This window comes from Microtus pennsylvanicus, chromosome 6 (genome assembly GCF_037038515.1).
Source record: "Microtus pennsylvanicus isolate mMicPen1 chromosome 6, mMicPen1.hap1, whole genome shotgun sequence".
Taxonomy (NCBI): domain Eukaryota; kingdom Metazoa; phylum Chordata; class Mammalia; order Rodentia; family Cricetidae; genus Microtus; species Microtus pennsylvanicus.
Window position 1 is genome coordinate 45,705,178 of NC_134584.1, and position 19,433 is coordinate 45,724,610.

General features: G+C 39.2%; 1 protein-coding gene across 4 annotated transcripts in view; it reads left to right on the forward strand.

The window, feature by feature from the left end:
* Positions 1-19,433, forward strand: part of Rnf180 (ring finger protein 180) — a 150,672-nt gene that overhangs the window by 80,771 nt on the left and 50,468 nt on the right. The window lies entirely within an intron of this gene.

Below are 19,433 nucleotides of genomic sequence, written 5' to 3' on the forward strand. Positions count from 1 at the left end.
TGTCTACTGAGCCTTGTGATGAAGGGATCCGTATACATGTTCCATTCAGGGAAGAATATTCCATAGTCTCGTAGTCTCTGCACTTGTCCAGTCCTGGGTCTCTGTTATTCACCATCTGCCACTAATGGAAACTTTTCTGATGAAGGTGGAGAGATGTATTTAATCTATGGATATAACAACAAGTCATTAGGAGTCAGTTTAGCATTATGTTTTTTTGTGGAATAATATGTAATACAGTAATATGTTCTCCTCTGGGGCCAGTGACCTGTCTAGCCACATGTTCTAGGCCTGGTAATTGTACCAGGCCAGTGTGGATTTGATCTTGGGGGCCAGAATAAAATCCCTTCGGGAAGTAGTTTGTTGTTTCCGTGATGTCCATGCCACTATTACACTGTTGTTTCACTATTGTGTGTGTGCATGCTTGGTCAGGACAGTAACTGTTGTAGCTTTCAGTGTTCACTCCCTGGGAACATTATTGACTGCTTTTCTCCTCTAGTAGCATACACAGCACCTTCAGGCAATGTGAAAGCTAGCCAGTAGGCATGAAGCTTCTAGGTCAGTTCCAGGTTGACCTAGTCCAGTTCATTGACTAAAGTATGTGGTATCTTCAGCAACAACATCTTACCATCACATTCTGGAGAGTAACCAACACTGTTAGAAATTTCCTGTAAAATTTGGGGGTCTCTAGGACCTCACTAGCCAGTAACTCCAAATGAAATAACCCATTAATGGCACTGGAGTTTTTATTGGTTCACTTGTGGTATCTAGGGGCAGTATCAGTAGTAGGGTGATTACATTTTAAACGTTTTCATATATGTACACATGAGTATGTGTGTGTGAGCTTCCACACTAGTAGCTCAGTTGAAATTTAAAAAAAAAAAGGAAAATAACCACGAGGTGTTGGTACACCCTTTGATCCCAGCACTGCAAGCAGAGGAAGGCACATATCTGAGTTCAAGGCCAGTTGAACTGTTCAAGACTGGTCTACAGAGCTAGTTCCATAACAGCCAGGCCTACACAGACAAACCCTGTCCCAGAAACAGAAACAAAAAAAAGGAAGTAGGGAAGAAGCCAAACACTGACACAGAAAGGAATGGAATCCTTACTATCATCTTGGAGTTACAGCCTAACTTCCAATAGACTTTCTATGTACATAGTTTATATGCGCACGTAAATAAATGTAGGAATGTAGTACATGTGCCCATGTACACACAGGTAATCCAGATATCACAACTATTTGTTCAAATGGTCATTTTGTGCAAACATTCTGATACTTAATTCTGTATGCTATCCCTCTGACACACTTAGACCCTGTGGTAGTTCTTCTGGGTGTGTGATCAAAGATGTGATTTTTATTATCTGTGGACGGTCCGATTGTATGACTATTAAATAATTTGACACTCTCCATAGCCAAATTTTGTCTCTAATTTATATTATATCTGCCTCAGAGTTTAGAAGAACAGCCTTTCTTTTGAAGTGAATTATTTCACATTTAAGAAATTCATTAACATTTGGTTAAGAGTCTTGGTCTCACTCTAAGTGATATCTAAGTAGTCTTTGTTAGGTCTGTCCAGTTCTCACATTAGAAAATTATCTTTATTTAACATTGGCAATATGGTAGTTCTCTTCAGTGATGTTGCTTTATCATGCAGATAATAGGTTTCCTGCCCCACTCCCCCACCCCAGCAAGTTTCTCTGATGACCCAATAAGCCAGGTCAAGCTGAATTGAAAACATAACAGGTAAGTAGAACAACGGGGAGTTACTTGAGCAAAGCAACTCCCAGGTCCCAGAAATAGAGGTCAGAGAAGTCGCATGCTGGAGACTTTATAGATTATAGGCAAGGGGTGATGATGTATCCACCACAAGCTGGGTTTGTGACCAAGAAGTCAAAAGCAGAGTGTGTAGGTGGGGAGTTGGGCTGCTGAGCCTCATGGGAAGAGACTCCAGTAGCCTCCAAGTATGCAGAACTAGGTAGATACCTTTCCTTTGTTTGGAGACTCTCTTAGTGGGCAGGCTTTGGTGGGGGGCAGGCGGGAGATGGGGCTTCCAGGACCATACTGGGGCAAGTCAGAGACTCCAAACAACAGACTTAACTGCTGTCCTTTGCAGACAGCTTCCAAGAGGTTAAGATACATAGTTATAGAATAGAGACACTGAAATCAGACCAGTTGGCATTTAACACGAATCGTGTGTCTAATTGGATTGACTACATCAGAGTTTCAAATTTAAAATAGGAGTGTCTGTTCCTCCCTGAAAGGCTGTGGTCTAAGGTCTTTATTCACTTCCAAATAATAAACATCCATGTTTTTACTCTTCGCGATTTCTTGGTTCCATTTCCTCTCTTCATACTGTGTTAGGGACTGAATTGAGCTCAGTGGCCTTCCTCTTTCAGAGTGTACATGGAATACAAACCAGTATATCAGTGACCAAACAGGAGAGACCACATGGAAGGTATATCCCATCATTGTCATACAGATTTATTTAAGCCTAAGCAGAAAGAGCAGCTTTAGCTTTCTGGTTGTTACAAATCACAAATCATTTCCCAGATCACCTAACTTGTTTCTGTCCACATGCAACTTAGGTAGAACAAACTGTTACCTGCTAATTGTATCATTGTACGAATCTCTGACACCAGTATATTTTACCAATTAGGTTTTAGAATATTTCAAATAATTTATGTGACATTTAGAGCATTTTACTTTTTTACAGAAAGAAAAAAAAAAAGCCTCAGCCAGACACACTGAATTTGTTGGCCTCTCCACCCCCTCTGTTTTTCCCTGAAAACACTGTTATCTGATTAAATGTCGTAAACATATGCTTTAAATAGCAGTTTCTCCTAAGCCTTTTATAGGTGATTACCATTTGGAAATGAAGACCATCCAAATGAGAACATAGACTGTTTATTCGGAGTTTATTATAGCTCAAGAGTCAGCCCTTCACCAAGTTTGGCAGATGCTCAAAGGCAGGCAGATAAATGAGAAAGCAAACATGAAGGAGACCGTGCAGCTGCACCTTGCCTGGAGGCTGTTGGTCTAGGACATCTCTAGGAGGCCATCAGTATGAAGGGGGCATTCTAAATGATTCCTTAGGGATGCACATCTGCCTGATTTGGGGTTAGTTCTAAGTTATTAGCGGGGTCAAATCGTTAATGAATGATGCCTGTCATTAATGAGTTATTCGTGGCCATGTGAGGCCAATGTTTACCGGAGTTGCTCTTTGAATTCTTGGGCTTGTTGGTACAGGTTGAGGTCTGACTTTTGGCTGTTGTCTGTTTGCATCTTCAGTTTGTCAGCCATCCCCTTTCGGAAATGAAAGCTCTGTAAAATTTGTTCTTCAGCAACATTACTAAGGAAGAGACATTTGAAGTCATTCATTATAGTAAATACGTTCTCATGGGCTGGAGAGATGGCTCGGTGGTTAGGAGAGCTTGACGCTTTTCCAAAATACCCAAGTTGTTTCTGGCATCCACACTGGGCACCTCCAGAGCATCCAGCACCTCTTTCTCCCCTTGGGCACATGAACACATGTGGCACACACACACAGGTATATAAGATTTCACAGAAGTAAAATTAAAAATACATCTTTAAAGATATATTCTTGCTCTTTTACTTTAGAAATATACTTTTTAAAAGTATTTTAGTAAGGGTTGATACTGGTGTTACATAAAATAAAATAACAGAAATTGATCCCCTAGTGTTGTTTACCCAAGAGCAGTCCTCATTTGCTCTGAAGAGTTCTGATCTCTCCTGAACAAAGCAGTCATTTCTATTTATTGAACAGCACAGCAAACACGCTATTGAAAAGGAACGAGGGATTTTTGTCCTAGTCTTTTACAGGAGTCTCACAAGGGAGGAAATTGTTTTTCTGGCCCTGTTGACTCAAAATAGCACACAAAGCCGCAACCAGATATTATCAGTCTATGCCCACATGTTGCTGTCAACTGTCTTTGTCAGGGAGCATTGCTTTCAATGCCTCACCGCTTCCAGAAAATGCTTCTCACCACACTTTGTGCACACAAACGTTGTTCTGAGTCAGGGACATGAATAGGTCATGAAGGAGAAATAAAGAACATGATAACGTTGAGGACTCCAAAGCATGGTAAGATTGATTACATTGTTTTCGAAAGTCAGTTCCAAACAGGTTGAATACATAGTATGTAAGCAAAATGAGTATAAATTTATAACTGATCTCAAATCACATTGATAAGTAGGTGAGAGATGGGATGAAAGGTGGTTGGTCAAGGCAAGTTTCAAACAGCATTTCTCACGGCAGCCAGTGTCACACAAGGTCATGAGATACAGATGCAGTGAGGAAGATGAGATACAGGTACAGCGAGGAAGATGAGATACAGATGCAGTGAGGAAGATGAGATACAGATGCAATGAGGAAGATGAGATACAGATGCAATGAGGAAGATGAGATACAGATGCAGTGAAGAGGATGAGATACAGATGCAGTGAGGAGGATGAGATACAGATACAGTGAGGAAGATGAGATACAGATGCAGTGAGGAAGATGAGATACAGATGCAGTGAGAAGGATGAGATACAGATGCAGTGAGGAAGATGAGATACAGATGCAGTGAGGAAGATGAGATACAGATGCAGTGAGGAAGATGAGATACAGATGCAGTGAGGAGGATGAGATACAGATACAGTGAGGAAGATGAGATACAGATGCAGTGAGGAAGATGAGATACAGATGCAGTGAGGAAGATGCATTTGTTTTCTAGGGTCCCTCGTCTAATAATGACAGAACAAAAATTTAAACCCAGGAAGTTTAGAGCTATAATCTCAACTATTAAAGGTGAAAGATCATGGAAATATGTCAGATCATTGCATAGTGTACCGTGTGTCGTTTGCTGTTCTCTTACTGGAAATGGGCCCTGAGTTAGACTCTCATCTTTCTAGAGGCCAGCACAAGAAAGACTGTTTACTTATTTGCTTCACGTTATCTCCAAGATAGTGTTCTCATCGCTATGGACAAGCACAACCACTGACAACTTTAAAAATCAGAAACAAATGCCCTCCCTGTATTGTTCAAGAAGTTATGTAATGTATACCAAACTTTGATAGTCTCTTTGACATCCATTAGTAGTATCTAAGCAACTCATTGGAATTAGAATTGCCTAATTGATTTCCATTGTAATTTGGTGTTTTTTTGTATTATTTAACAAGATTACACTACTTAGTTAAAAACAGTTTACAAGGGGGCTGGAGAGATGGCTCAGAGGCCTGCTCTTCCAAAGGTCCTGAGTTCAATTCCCAGCAACCACATGGTGGCTCACAACCATCTGTAATGGGGTCTGGTGCCCTCTTCTGGCCTGAAGGCATAAACACAGACAGAATATTGTATACACAATAAATAAATAAATATTAAAAAAAAACAGTTTGCAAGATTTATTGACCAGAAAATAGAGCTATATTGTGTTGTAGAATATGACTTTAACTTGGCAAAGATGTGTTTCATTTGTTTATACTGCATTTGTTTAACAAGAGATACAAAGATGTATTGCTTTGCCTCCCTAAGGCACCTGATTGGTCTAATAAAAAGCTAACCGGCCAGTAGCCAGAAATAGAGGAGTAGGCGGGGCTGTAGAGAAAAGAAAAGAAGAGAATGGGGGAGAAAAAGAGGGAGTCACCCAGGGCCAGCCAGCCAGGCAGCCACTAGCTAGAGAGGGATGGAGAAGAATGTACAGAGGAGAAAGGTAAAAAGCCCTGAGGCAAAACATAGAGAAAGAGAAAGAGACTGAAATAAGTTATAAGAGCTAGTGGGAAAGCATAAAATAAAGCCAAGCATTCATAACTAATAATAAGTCTCTGTGTCATGAGCTGGTTGGGAACCCAAAGAAAGCCTGCTACAGCGCTGTTGTTGACGTCAGGCAATATCATCTCTGTTCTCAGAAATTTCTCATGAAGCTTCATTATTATATATACCCAACATTTTCTTACATCTGTGATGACTTTAGTAAAATTCTACATCTGAGATAGCCATCACTGTGATATTTCTTACTAAGAGATCGCTTACTTACGGGATATAAATGAATGTAATGAAATATATAGGGAGATGAGAGAAATTGTTGAGTCGTCTATTCTTTAAAATCACTACCTTCTTCCTTTTATCATATACGGAAAAGTAAAAGTACTCAGGAGGAATTAGAATGGCAGCAGCCTCGGGCAGCAGTGGTACCAGTACCCTGACTCTGTGCTGGTGGCTTACACACCCACTCAATGTACACTGCTCTCCTCACACTTCAACGCTGACTCTCCAGAGATCAGCATCTGCCCTCCTCCATTTGCACCTGCTAACTTATCACTTTCCTGCTGCTGTGTCTCAGTTAATATGAATTTAAATGTATAGTTTACTGGGAAAATAGGCCTTTTAATTATTAAAAAAAGAACTAAACTAATGTCTATCATCCTAGGACTTGGAAAAAATCATCAGGAAAATTGCCACAAGTTCAAAGCCATCCTGGGCTACATAGTGAAGTTAAGGTTAGCCTGGGGTATGGAGAGGAGACTATATCTCAAAATAATCACAGCAATAAGAACTCCTCAGTTAAAATTATCTCATGTTGTTTAAGCAGAGTTTTGTGTATGTAGGCCACACTAATTTTCAGAAACACAGTGACACTGATGTATAGAGTCATAGAGGATTTCGTTTATTTTATAGGTCTTGTGTAGAAAATCATTTTTGCACGTTTATGTTGAGAATTAAGGCTTTTGGCAAGAGTCCCCCCAAACTTCTGTGAGAGACAGGTGCTATGTTCCCTCTCCCGTGCTCTAGGTTCCCCATGGGCCTGTCTGTGGTCTATGGCTGATACTTCTACCCAATGGAAAATTTTCATGGCCAAGTATGTGTGTCTTTAGAAGCTTCTGCTTCAAATATTTCATCCCCTAGGGTCCCAACCAAAGAAAGAGTAGGGTGTAGGTATGCTGGACATGACATAGCATTAGAATTACATTCAGATTGGCATGGAGATGAGTACAGGTCCTGGGACTTCTGTATCTGGGATGCTGAATATAGACTTAAAAGACAAGCAACAGGTAATGACTTTTTAACTATGGATGTTTCCTAATTTACCACCCCCTTCACTTTGGGGTAGCATCCATGAAGTGAGAAAGTAATGGACAAAATGGCTTCACAAAGATGAAAAACAAAGCTAACTTTTTAAAAAATGGAAAATAATTCTTATTCAGTGTACAAATTAAAATCCTGGTTTATCATAAAACATCATCATCAATTGATACTTTTATTTTAGGACATTTTACTTACTTTAAATTATAAAGTATTTTATAATGGTTTTAGTTCCTACTTACCTTGTATAAACTTTTACCATCTCACTGCCCAGCCCAAGAACTGAAACATTCTTAGCCAAGTGTATTTCATATTTCATTTTGGGTTGCATTATACACACATGGGTACAGTTAATACATTGTTTCTTTTTATTTTTGGACTTTATATACACAGCTTAGGCTCTGGGATTCGTTGGGATTATCTTTGGTTATGAAGATCTATCTGTACTGTTGTTTGAGGACAGAGTCTCTTCATTCCCTGGCCGAATTGCAGGCCTGTTACTGCTGTTCATTTCTCTGTACACAGAGACCTTGTGCTTTAATTGTATTCTGTCTCTCACAACTTGATGGACTATAAAATATCATTGTCTCCTTTTCTGTTATTCACATTATTTGACAAACAACAAGATAGGTCAAAAACCAATGTTGTAACGTGTGTCTGTCTCACACAGAAAATAGTGCCAGGGGATTCTTTGGTGGATACCAGGAAAATGATTCCTAGCAGAACAGATATAAAGACAACACTGAGTTCTGATTTTAACCTCAGATGGGTTATAAGTTTAAACCAATTAATCCAGGGCTGCTGTCAGTAGCACAATTATAATACACAGCCTCCTCTTTTTATAGTTATCATGATACTGTATCATCTGGTGGATTAATTATTACTTAGGAAATGAGCCTACACTGTTATGGGCTACTAACAACAACAAGAAACATTTGAGTCCTGCTCAAAATAGGTGTTTCTCACTTTTAACAATTACCTGTTATAAAATTTTTACCACCTGGTATTCTTGAATTATAGAAAAAGATATAAGATATTCTCTCCAATAAAACTTTTAAAGAAAAAGTTACTGTTGTAATTAAAAATTAAATATTAGTTTTTAAAAAATCACCATTATCAGTTTTCTGCTTAGATTCTTCTAGACTCACCAGGTGGTGAAGCTAACCTTCAAGCTGTGCTTTTCCTGTGGCCTGGTGTTGTTTCTGCTGTCTATGATTTTAGTTCCTACTTATCTTGTGTTTTCCTACACAATAGACAATGGATCTAAGTATTATTTATTGGTTGAATTCAAACCATGGTACTAGTGCTCAAAATGAATCTTCATCCAGCCAGATTAAAACTTAAGAAGCAATAAAATGTCTCATTCAAGCCTTGACTCCCTATTTTAATACCCATGATGTCTCAGTTTGAGGTATCTCCTTTTCTATTGAAGATTTTCAAATCTCTTGCAGAGAATTTGTGTGGGGGGAACATAAGCCTCTTTGTATATCCTCTGCAGACATTTCTATATTGACATTTCTGATCCTGCCATCTAAATGAATCTTTAACTTTTAAAATCCATAGTGCCTCTTGTAGATGGAGAAAAATACATCAGAGATTTAGCAGTTTTCGCCTCAGAAACTGTCTGATTGAGGAGCTAGAAATGTGACTCGTTAAGGAAGAATACTTGCTGTAGACACAAGAGCACCCGAGATCAAATCCACAGCGCTTGTGCAAAAGCCAGGAACGCCGCACATGCTAGTAACGCCAGCACTGGGGAGGGTGAGACGGGCCTCTCCCCAGAGCTCACTAACCAGTTACCTAAGAAGGCGAACACCAGCTTCACTGTGATCCTTCATTTCAAAAACATAAGGTAGAAAGCAGTGGAGGAAGACACACAATGCCCTGGCCTCCACATGGTCATTCATAGGCTCATATACCTGTGCACATGTGTGTATTCATCATACACACACACATGGACCCATGCACACACATACCACAGAGAGAAAATATGATTGAATTACAGAAAGAACAAATGTTTTTCTTTCCAAAGCAAAACTTACTCTAGCTGTTGCTCATTTTTCCACAATTCTGCAGCCAAAAATCTTGGTCCAGCTCCTGTCATCTTATATTTGGATTACAGAAGAAGAGCCTTCGGGAAGGTGGCCCACTTTTCATCCCTCTTAAGTTCTGTCAGCTACTTACAGAGCTGCCAGCTCTTCCTTAAACACCCTTCCTTAAATGTTTCTTTTCATCAAGTGACCCTTCATAAACTGGTCCAGACAGCACAGCATCACAGTTCTCCTGTGTGGGAACTTCCAGTTCACCTTCCCTCTTGTAGCATCTAAGTGACATCCGTGTTGTGTGACACACCCCTGTCTGCGTCACTGCCCATGTCCAACCTTGCTCATGCCATTCTTGCCTGCCGTGTGCTCTGTTTCCTCTCCTCCTGACCTGTCGCTTCCTTTGATGAGGGGTTGCAGAGAAACCCATTTAATGGCAGATTTGCTGCATCCCTCTCTGCTCATTTTTTTGACAAGTCTATACTATTTTTGTGCTGCCTTAATTTATGTATTCCCCACTTAAAATGATCACACTTTTCTGTCATCATTTTAAAGAGGAAATATGTGATGCTTTTGTTCTCCCTAAAATTTCCTGTGATGGGCTGTCATGCCAGCTGCAGCCCACATGTGGCAGGTTTGATGAACCTCCTCTGTGTCTCTTTATGACTCGCAGAGCACTGCAGTGTTCCTGTGTGCTCAGGTACAAACCTGAAACGGGTTTGCTTTATCCGTAATGGAAATGTAAGTGATTTTCAAAATCCCTCCCTGCGGCTCCCAGTGTTTGTCTGAAGTGAACTGTGCATCAGGCAAGCAGTGCTGTGGTAGGCTGTGCTGTACAGAATAGATTGCACGAGCCTGTCGAGCAGGGGATCTCAACCTCCCTGATGCTGTGACCATTACAGTTCCTCACGTAAGGCCCCCAACCATAGTATTCCATTTCATAATGAATTTGCTACTGTTATGAATTGTAATGTAAATTTATGATACACAGGATATCTAATATGCGACCACCAAGGGGATCACAACCCACAGGAATAAAACTGCTGCTTTTGAGACTGATTGGTCCCTAGTCCATCCCTGATGTTATTATCAAACCTCAGCATTTATTTCTGAGTTAGGCTGATTTTCCTGTAGAAATGCCACAGGTACTGGCATATATATGAAGTAATGAGCTAATATATATAAAAATTCAATTTGGAACTCAGAGGCAAGCACAGTTTTCATTTATTGCAGGCATTGCTACAGAATACACTTTAGTCATTTATTGCCAGGCTAAAATCCATGGGTGAGATAAATTCTGTACACAATTGTTGCTAAGAGATACCTCAGCTCTCCTCAGTTCTCAGTGCACCCCAAAATAAAAGGCAGCCCTCTCTTTTTGGGATATCAAAGGGTTCGTGTATTTCACAGTGTTCCACAAAGAGACAAGAATCTCCTTAGAATCATTGAGTAGAGCACTGAGCTTTCCCTGTCAGGTAGGAGTGCTGTTGCTGATGGCCTGTCCTGTTCAGATGGGATGAAAGCAAATGGAGAGTTTCAGCAGTGCCAGACTTCAAAGTACAGTGGGCTTTGTCAGTGTGAAGTAAGCGCTGGGGCAGGGCTGACATGAGTCGTGGGGTGCTCCCTTCCTTGTGTAGTCATCTCCACAGTGAGCACACTGCAGAGAGTGCTCCTAATTAACACGGGCTCCATGTGCCCAACACCCTAAAGATGCTGTTCTTTTCAGGCTCTGTGTGAATGACATCATTTGACTCCCACAACTCCAGAAGGCAGATTGATATTATTCTAATTGTGCTGTCAGGTAAATGGATCTAGAGATTAAATAATGTACATTAGATAACAAAACTAGAAATTCAGTTTTGATTTTTCTGAATCAATACACTTTGTATTTTTATTTTTTACCTCAAATGTTTTTCTGTTTGTTTTTCTTCTCCCAAATAGGATTTTAACTCAGGGAAGCATAAAGTTTCAAAGTCCTTTTTTCATACTGCAGATGTATGTGAGGGTAAATTTAGGTGATTTTGATGAAAATAAAGATGCTATTAAGTTATGACCAGAATATAACTGATGCATTTTTTGTTTACTTTTCCCACTATGATAATGACTTATAACTACCTACATGTGCTCATCTCATCCCTTAGGCAGCCGAGGCAGAAGGATTCCTGTGTGTTTGAGACTATATCTTGGGGTATATTGCAAGTTCAGCCCTGACTTTGATACATTCTCCCCCACACCAAAAAAAAGAAAAAAAGAAAAAGGGAGGAAGGGTTAATCTGGAGTTCTGTTCCTGAAGGTCATCTGAGTGCAACTGTGAACATAAGCCCTGAGTCCATTGCTCAGGGAAGTCATGCAGATGGAGGGAGGGTGAGGGAGCGGCTTACAACCAGACACTACAGACTCTCATTTCTATGGAAACAGAGGAAAGCGTGGGTATGGGAAATGAGTGCCATGTCCTGAGATGTCCAGTCCCTCATCTCTGTGCTTGGGAATGTCTGGAAGGGATATTTATCAATGCAGTGTAGTCAAGAGTCCAAGAGAGATGAAGACAAGATAATACCTGCTGAGTCTAAGAGCCGCAGGAAACAAGGTGATGCAGAGTAAAATTCAACAAAACACAATGATTCTGAGAACGATAGAGGAAAACTGTTCCCTATGTTTTCCTCGGGGATAGTTTCTACTAGACCAGTCCTTTCTTCTCTAACCTTTCACGTATAAATTCTCCATCTGGACATCTTATTTCAAATCTGCTTTCCTTAGGCCACTTTTATTCAACCCAATTAAGTGAACATACTCCTCTTGTAAATTCTCTTTTGGGGAATTTCTTAAATAACCACTTAAAACTCATTCTGTATTTGTCAGTATAGTTGTCCAAAAGTAAATTCTTGGTGGGTGTGGTTCTCAGAGCCTGTAATCACAGTATCTGGGAGATCTAAAGAGGAATCTAGAAGTCCGGAATCACACGCAAGGCTACATGAGACCTTCTCAAGAAAAGCAAAGGAAATGCATTCTGTTAGGTATGCATCTGCTTGGCACATCTAGTCTTCTTCTGCTCTACTTGGTAAACTTTAGAGTGAGCTCATCTTCAGTTTGAGTGGCTTGTGGGTGAGGCTTATGTTCTTTGTGGTGTGGGCACAAGACCACCAGGCAGACTTTTACTTTGTTGTGATATTATAGTTTTGACCAATGAAGGACTTATTTTACAGTTACTATTTTTTTCATTTCAATGTTTCTGAGTTAGAAATGCTGATTTAGCCCCACGCCCACGAATAATGTACACTGCAGTGAATTTACCATCCTAGAACCTCTTCGTCAAGCCAAAGAGGCTTTTGAGACACAAACACCCATTCTCACGTGTTGCTCAGCACAGAAAGGAGAGCTTTGATTTCCATCTGCAGTGTGTGTGTTGGGGAGGAGTGTTAGTTAACCCTTCATCCTTCATCCTGCATTTTATTCAACCAGCCCTGAAGGAAGACTTCCTGTGTTGATTTGGTTCTCCATATTGATCAAAAGTGGAGGTTTAGGGTGATATAAAAAGCTCCCCTAGTTATTTCTTAAAATATGTAACTTTTGATGGCTGGTATGGAAGCTAGCATATGTTAGAACTCCCAAACCGTCAGATTTGGAATATGTATTTATGCAAATTTGGAGTCATAGTCTGAGACAGAAATATAAATTCTTATGACACAACAATGACATTTGTAAAAATTTATATTTCTTTAAGAATAATACACTTAAAGGATTCTGAAAGATATATTTAAAATAACCTCCATGTGCTGTTTTCTTAATCATTGCTATTTCCTGATAAGCTGATAAGCTTAATAGCTAAGGTCTTTCTATGACATGGTGTGAATGTTGTATCAGTCTTATGGAAAAATACAGTAAAATAGTAGTTAAATGTTGGAGTAATTTAAGTTTCTGTGAAGAGCTTAAATAATAAATGAAAAGATAAGAATTTATTGAGTATTATTCATAGTCTATAGAGTTGGGTATTTAAGAAGTGGATGTTTATGATTTTTAATTAAATATCCTCCATGCATGATATACAAAAAACAAATACACATTTGTTTTTATCACTCAACTTCTGTTTGATCCTACATTTTACATGAGTTAAAAAGTGAATCTTAGCCTGTGTAGTGTCAACACTCCATCCTCTTATGTCTGTGTTTTAAAATTTCTGGTGCTTTTACATATCAGAATGTTGGTAGGAGAGATGAATTGTTGGCCTGACTGATGCCGATTGAGCAGTTAGCATCCCAGTTCAGCATAGTTTCTTGTGCTGCTGAAACAACCCTTACTATCTACTCAGTGATGACTCAGTACCATCTTCTGTTGTTCCTTACTCCCCTGAGCATGAAAGAATTCAGAAGCTTTGCTTTCTCTGTATTCTGAAGATGGCATCGTGTGGGTAATATTCAACTTAGAGCTAGTATAAGGTTGATGGTCAGGTAGTGAGCCACCAATGTCTTGCCATAACCCTATAGCACCTTCAACTAGTATGTTGAGTACAATGTCTTGCCATAACTCCCAGAACCCTATAGTACCTTTGTCTAGCATATGTTGAGTACAGTGTCTTGCCATAACCCTGTAGCACCTTTGTCTAGTGTGTGTTGAGTGCAGTGTCTTGCCATAACCCTTTATCACCTTTGTCTAGTGTGTGTTGAGTATAAGAGGACAAGGAGGGAAAGAGCCTGACAGAGGTCCTTCAAATCCATCACTTGTACTGAGAATCATATACTTTGAAAATAGAATACCGAAAAGTTTATCAATTTAACATATTTGTTATATATGTACTGTGTGTTATTCATTCCTTGGGAGAGGAAAACATTGTCTGCTTCTTCCTGAATAAAGTAGGGTGATGGATAAACAAAACTGCAAACAATCGAAACAAGCAAACAAAAATATTGGTTGATATATTAACATATACATGGTTTTCTGCTGCAAAGAAATGTGGGTAAGGAATAAGACAAGAAAAGCCCTTAAGATTTAGAAGAAAATGACAAAACCAAGAGACCATCTTGTACTTTGTACATGGTGTTGCACGATGTGGCTTAGGAGGAGCCACATTTAGTGTTTCTGAGCCAACTGATAAATTTTTGTTGGAGATGGTATACTGAGCAGTGGTTTTGTTTTTTTTTTCTAATAGAATCCCAGTGATACCTCTTATCTACCTAGAAATCAGACACTAGGGTCATTTATTTATTGATTGATCTTTATAAGAAATGAGATTCTTCAACTCAAAATAAAAATGTGAACTCAAGAGATCCTATTATTTAAGACTAAAGAAATAAATCAGAGTTGTTCCTTAAAAAAACAATTTTATATGCATTTGGTCTTGTGAAATTATCTCTTGCACTTTATTGCACTTGGCTCTCATATTCTTTTTTTCATAAAGATTTATTTTTATTTGTGTGGGGGGGGGTGTTTATGGAGTATGTGCATGTGAGTATAGGTGCCTGCACAGTTCGGAAGAGGTTGGATTTCGTGGAGCAGTAATTACAGGAGGTTGTGAGCTGCCTAATGTTGGTGCTAGCAACCAAACTTGAGCCTTCTGCAAGAACCGTACACATTTGAAACCATTGAGCCATCTGTAGTCTCTTTGCTGTCACCAAGCCTAGTTGTAAAGGCTGTGTTCAATATTTCACAGGGGTCTCAAGCAGTCACTTCTTTGGGATCTGCTCCTAAAGAGTTCTGTGTTCTTTGAAAAATATTGTGATGCTTGAAGCATCATGTACTTTTTTGTGCTCCCAAATGATACTTTAATTTCTAGGGACTCAGCTTTCTCTACCTAAAGAGTTTCCTACTTAGTAAATGACCTTCTACTGGAGATGTGCCTTAGATCTATCTATTATGCAATCTTGCCTTTGAGTCTACCTGAGTATCAGATTATAGTCTTTCTATAAGTTTTATTATGGTTAATGGTGTTGGACTCTGTGCATACCATGGGAATAGTCAGGTATTTCTGAGCTGCTCAAATACAGACAAATAGCTTATTTCACAAGATGGCCTCCGTGTACTCTGGGCAATTGCTAGGTCACATGATATGATATCCTTTCTCAAAGCAAGGCTACTGAGCAGATTTCAGGTTATCCACCTGAGTGGGCTACAAGCCTATACAGATTGTGAAACTTCTTTAGGTTGCCAGCTCTACAATGGTACAGTATTCTGGTGTTTTCTCTTCAGCTCAGATCCCTAACCACAGGAGACTCATTTTACCTTACCCGAAGAGCCACAACAGCAAATACCGTGTGTTTTATTTCTCTTGCTGTGCTGCTGTCTCTGAATATAAGAACATTCCAGTCCCTTTCTTGAGGATCTCTAGTGGTTTCTGTCAATCGCTCATTTCAAATATAACTGCATACCTGCTATTTTGGCTCCTTTTGTGAAAGAGGAGGTTTATGCTGGGTGTTTATTCAGCATCTTGAATCTCCCTATACAATTTTGAACTACAACCACCATGTGTTGCAAGTGACACCCCATTGATCTTTGGCTACGGGTTGACCTTTGCTTCTTAAACGTTTTTGAAGTACTTTATTGATTGAGCATGAGAAACAGTTGTCTCTTTCAATGCTGTTTGCTTCTGTTCCTCCTTTAATAATGTTTGAAGTGAACTTACCTTTTCCTTTTGTATGTACCATGTCAAACAAAACCAACAGCAACCAAGTCGTGCTACTGAGATCTTTTTTTTTTTTTTTTACGTTTTCTTTGCTCTCTCTCTCATTTTGTTTTACAGAGGTGACAGTGTCTCCCAAATACATTCCAGTGCATGACATGAGTGGTCACTTTTCTAGTAGCTAATAGTGATTTATTCACTAAGTCAATACCTGTATTTTGGGCTATATTATATAGGTACTTCTGTCCCTGACCCTGCTTTTTCTTAGTCACTCTGCCTAAATCCCAGTGGTCCATGCATAACAGAATTTATGGAGTTACCTGTTTCTAAGTTACCTGTTGTTCTCTGCTGTGTTTTAGTGACTTTCCAGTATCCACCTCTAGAATGATAAAGCAGCCACTATTGGTGACCTGGCAGAACTTAAAAAATGACTTTTTACGAAAACTGTTTATGTATGAATTTCATTATCCTTGTTCGTTTTACTTGGGAGAAAGTAAGCAGCCAATATTGATGTCAGTAAGTAGACAGATTTAATTCCTTGGTAGGGATTAAAAGCATATAAACAGATACAGAGACACCTCATCTACCCCAGCCATGCTGCATTCCATAACTATGATATAAAGTTCTGTAGTTACAGGAGTTGTGCAGAACTCAGCAAAATCTCCAGATACATATCTTAAGAGCGAGTACAAAAAAGTCATCATCTGCTTTCTGTGAGATCATTACGTTTATTCACAAAATTGTAATGCATTTATTACTCAGTTTGAAAATCTAAACATGAAGGCCAGTGAAGTTGCCCAACAGGTAAACGTGCCTACTGCCGTTCACGATAATAAGTATTTTAGAGCCAGGCTCCACATGATGGGAGGAGAGACTCAACTTCTCCAAGTTATTCTCTGGCCTGTGGCATACACGTGCATGTACAAAATAAATTGATCAGTGTGAAAAAAATAAAACATTAAAAACCCAAATGCTATGTGAGAGAAAAGTGTATCCATTGATTAGTATATCAAGGGGAAGGGAGTCTCACTAAGGAAAAGTATGAATATTAAAATCAGAACCCAAACCTTTTCTAACTGTAGAAACTATGCAAAGGCTAACATGACTGTATGGTTTTATTTCTTAGACTTTTATATATTTTTGCATGCATGCATATATAAGCCAGAGGACAATTTGTAGGAGTTGGTTCTCTCCACAATGTGGATCTTAGGGATCAAACTCAAGTCTTTATGCTTGGTACCTTTACCAGCTGAACCACCTCACCAGCTGAGCCATCTCACCAGTCCAAGGGGTTTATTATTTGAATGGAAGGAAAATCTGTGGAATCTAGCAAGCATAGTGAAATGGACATTTTGGGAAATAAAGTAAATTTAAACTAATAATGATAAACACAAAAAGTGATCTATGTAGAAGAAAACATACATTCCCTTGTTTCCACTAAAAAGGTATAACCAGCCAATAGTAATGTAATCCAAAATAAACATGAATCATTATAAAAAAAATTTTCATGTAGAAAACATATAAGGAACATATAGGAAACATCTTATATAGTTCTTGTTACCTGCTTCCCAATACCATTTTCTGTCAATAAAAGATAGTTACAGCCCTTTCCCATCTAGCCTGGGATAAGATACTTTGTGTAGTCATTGTTTGCTGAATAATGCTCATTACTTATTTAATGAACTTGGCTAGAAACATGTAACATTTCCGACACTGCTCTAACTTAACAAGCTCTAACTAAACCATGTTTAGAAATTAATATTTGACAGAGCTGGAGATGAATCCCAATGATTAAGAACACTTAAAGGCCAGTTCCCAGCACCCATATTAATTGGCTCATAACTGCATGTAGCTCCAGCATGAGGGCTCAAACAGCTCTGCTTTCCAGACTTGGTCTACCCAGAAAATGCTCTGAGAAAGCAAGGACAGTTCAGAAAGTGTTCTAATATGGCCACACTGAAGGCCATTAACGGTTGTGTAAGTAGTCCCCTTATTGTGTTAAAAACAGAAGGCAGGGTAGTGAGTTGAAGAGAGGGTAGGAAGTAAGAAGCAGCAATCACCTACAACAAGAGACAGTGAGTCTCTTGGGATGTTTTACTGTTGAAAGGGAGAAGAGAACGGCAGTGTGAGCTAAAGATGCAGTTTCTGCTTTACACATTTGCTTGGGTACAAAGTTGGCAGAGCATGCCTATCACACTGGGAACAAGGGGATAGCTGAGAAGAGGGAATACGCAGTAGAATTGGAGGCAAGGCTCAAATAAGAAGAGATTTGTACCAAGATAATTTTAAATGCTTCTGTGATAAATGAGGAGATAAATGAGTCTCTGAGTATTAAACCTTTCTATTATAAAGACTTCTAACACATCGTAATTTTATCCATAGGCTCAATATAATTCCAGTAAAAACCTTAGCTTTTAAACCAAAATATGACAACATGTACATAGTCGTGGAAATGGCCAGGAATGACCACAGCACTGCTGAAGAGTAGCTAACGTGGAAGGAGATCAGCAGTCAGCTTCTGAGTCTTTCTGAGGTTGCAGATTATGATTATGGGGCAGCACAGACAATACACTAATGACTGAGATAAAAAATCCCCCAGACACTTGCTGGTAAAGTAACACTGCAGGGTAGTGTACGAAAGGCAATTCTTTGTTAAAAAAAGAAAAAAGACAAGAGCGATTCAACAGGAGGATTGAGTTTGTCTGTAAGGAACATCATGCAAGAGAATCCGTTTTAGGTACATAATAACTTTGAAATAGTATGAAGTATAAAGTAATGCTAACTTAATGGCCCTGGAAAAAAGACAAGGGTTCTTAAATAAACACAAAATGGAAACCCCATAAAGTAAAATTGTTACCGAATTAAGGACTCATTCCATCAACGGATGACACTAGAAGAGCAAAAAGTCAAAATAGAGGAAAGAAAATTATTTATAACACATTAACTCAGTACCAACAAATAGCTAGGTTAAATAAAAAATGTCCCCATGCCTATAAGAAAAATAACGATTTTTATTTAAAAATAAACTGGCTCAGACTTAGCTGTATCTTTTATAAAATGAGAATGGCCATGGGAAAAACAAACACATCTAGATAAATAACAGTGTATACTATGGTGTTCAAAACCAGTCGACTGAGATACTTGGTGCTATAACACAAATACCTCAGACTGGTAAACTTAGAAGAAGAGAAATTTTTCTCATTTTTGGAGGCAGGAAAGCTCTAGTTCAGGTTCTAGAAAGGTGTTGATGAAGGCCCAATCTGCGATGCTTCATTGTAGGGGGTGACAGCAGTTCTTACCTACAGAGGAATGGAAGAATGGAAGGGATAAGTTTCGCTCCTTTCAGCCTTTACAAAGGTTACTAATCCTGTTCTGGAGAACTCTGCCCCAGGGCTTCATCACTGTGCACTGGGGAGTTAAGGTTCAGTAGGAGCTTTGGAAGAGATGGACATTCAAAGCATTGCAGAGGGTTTGGTTGGTTTCTGTCTGTTTGTATCTCAAGCCTCTTTTGTCTTCTGTGTATGTTTATACCTCTATGTATGTGTTACACCTATTAATAAACCAGGGTCCATTCTAGTGTTATTCACTGATCTTATCACCACGAGGAGAAAAGAAGCCATCTGGTTATTTTTCCTTGAACTTCTCCTAGCTTGAGAAGACTTTTCCTAAGGCTTTAGCAGAAACTGTAGCGACCGGGGTGAT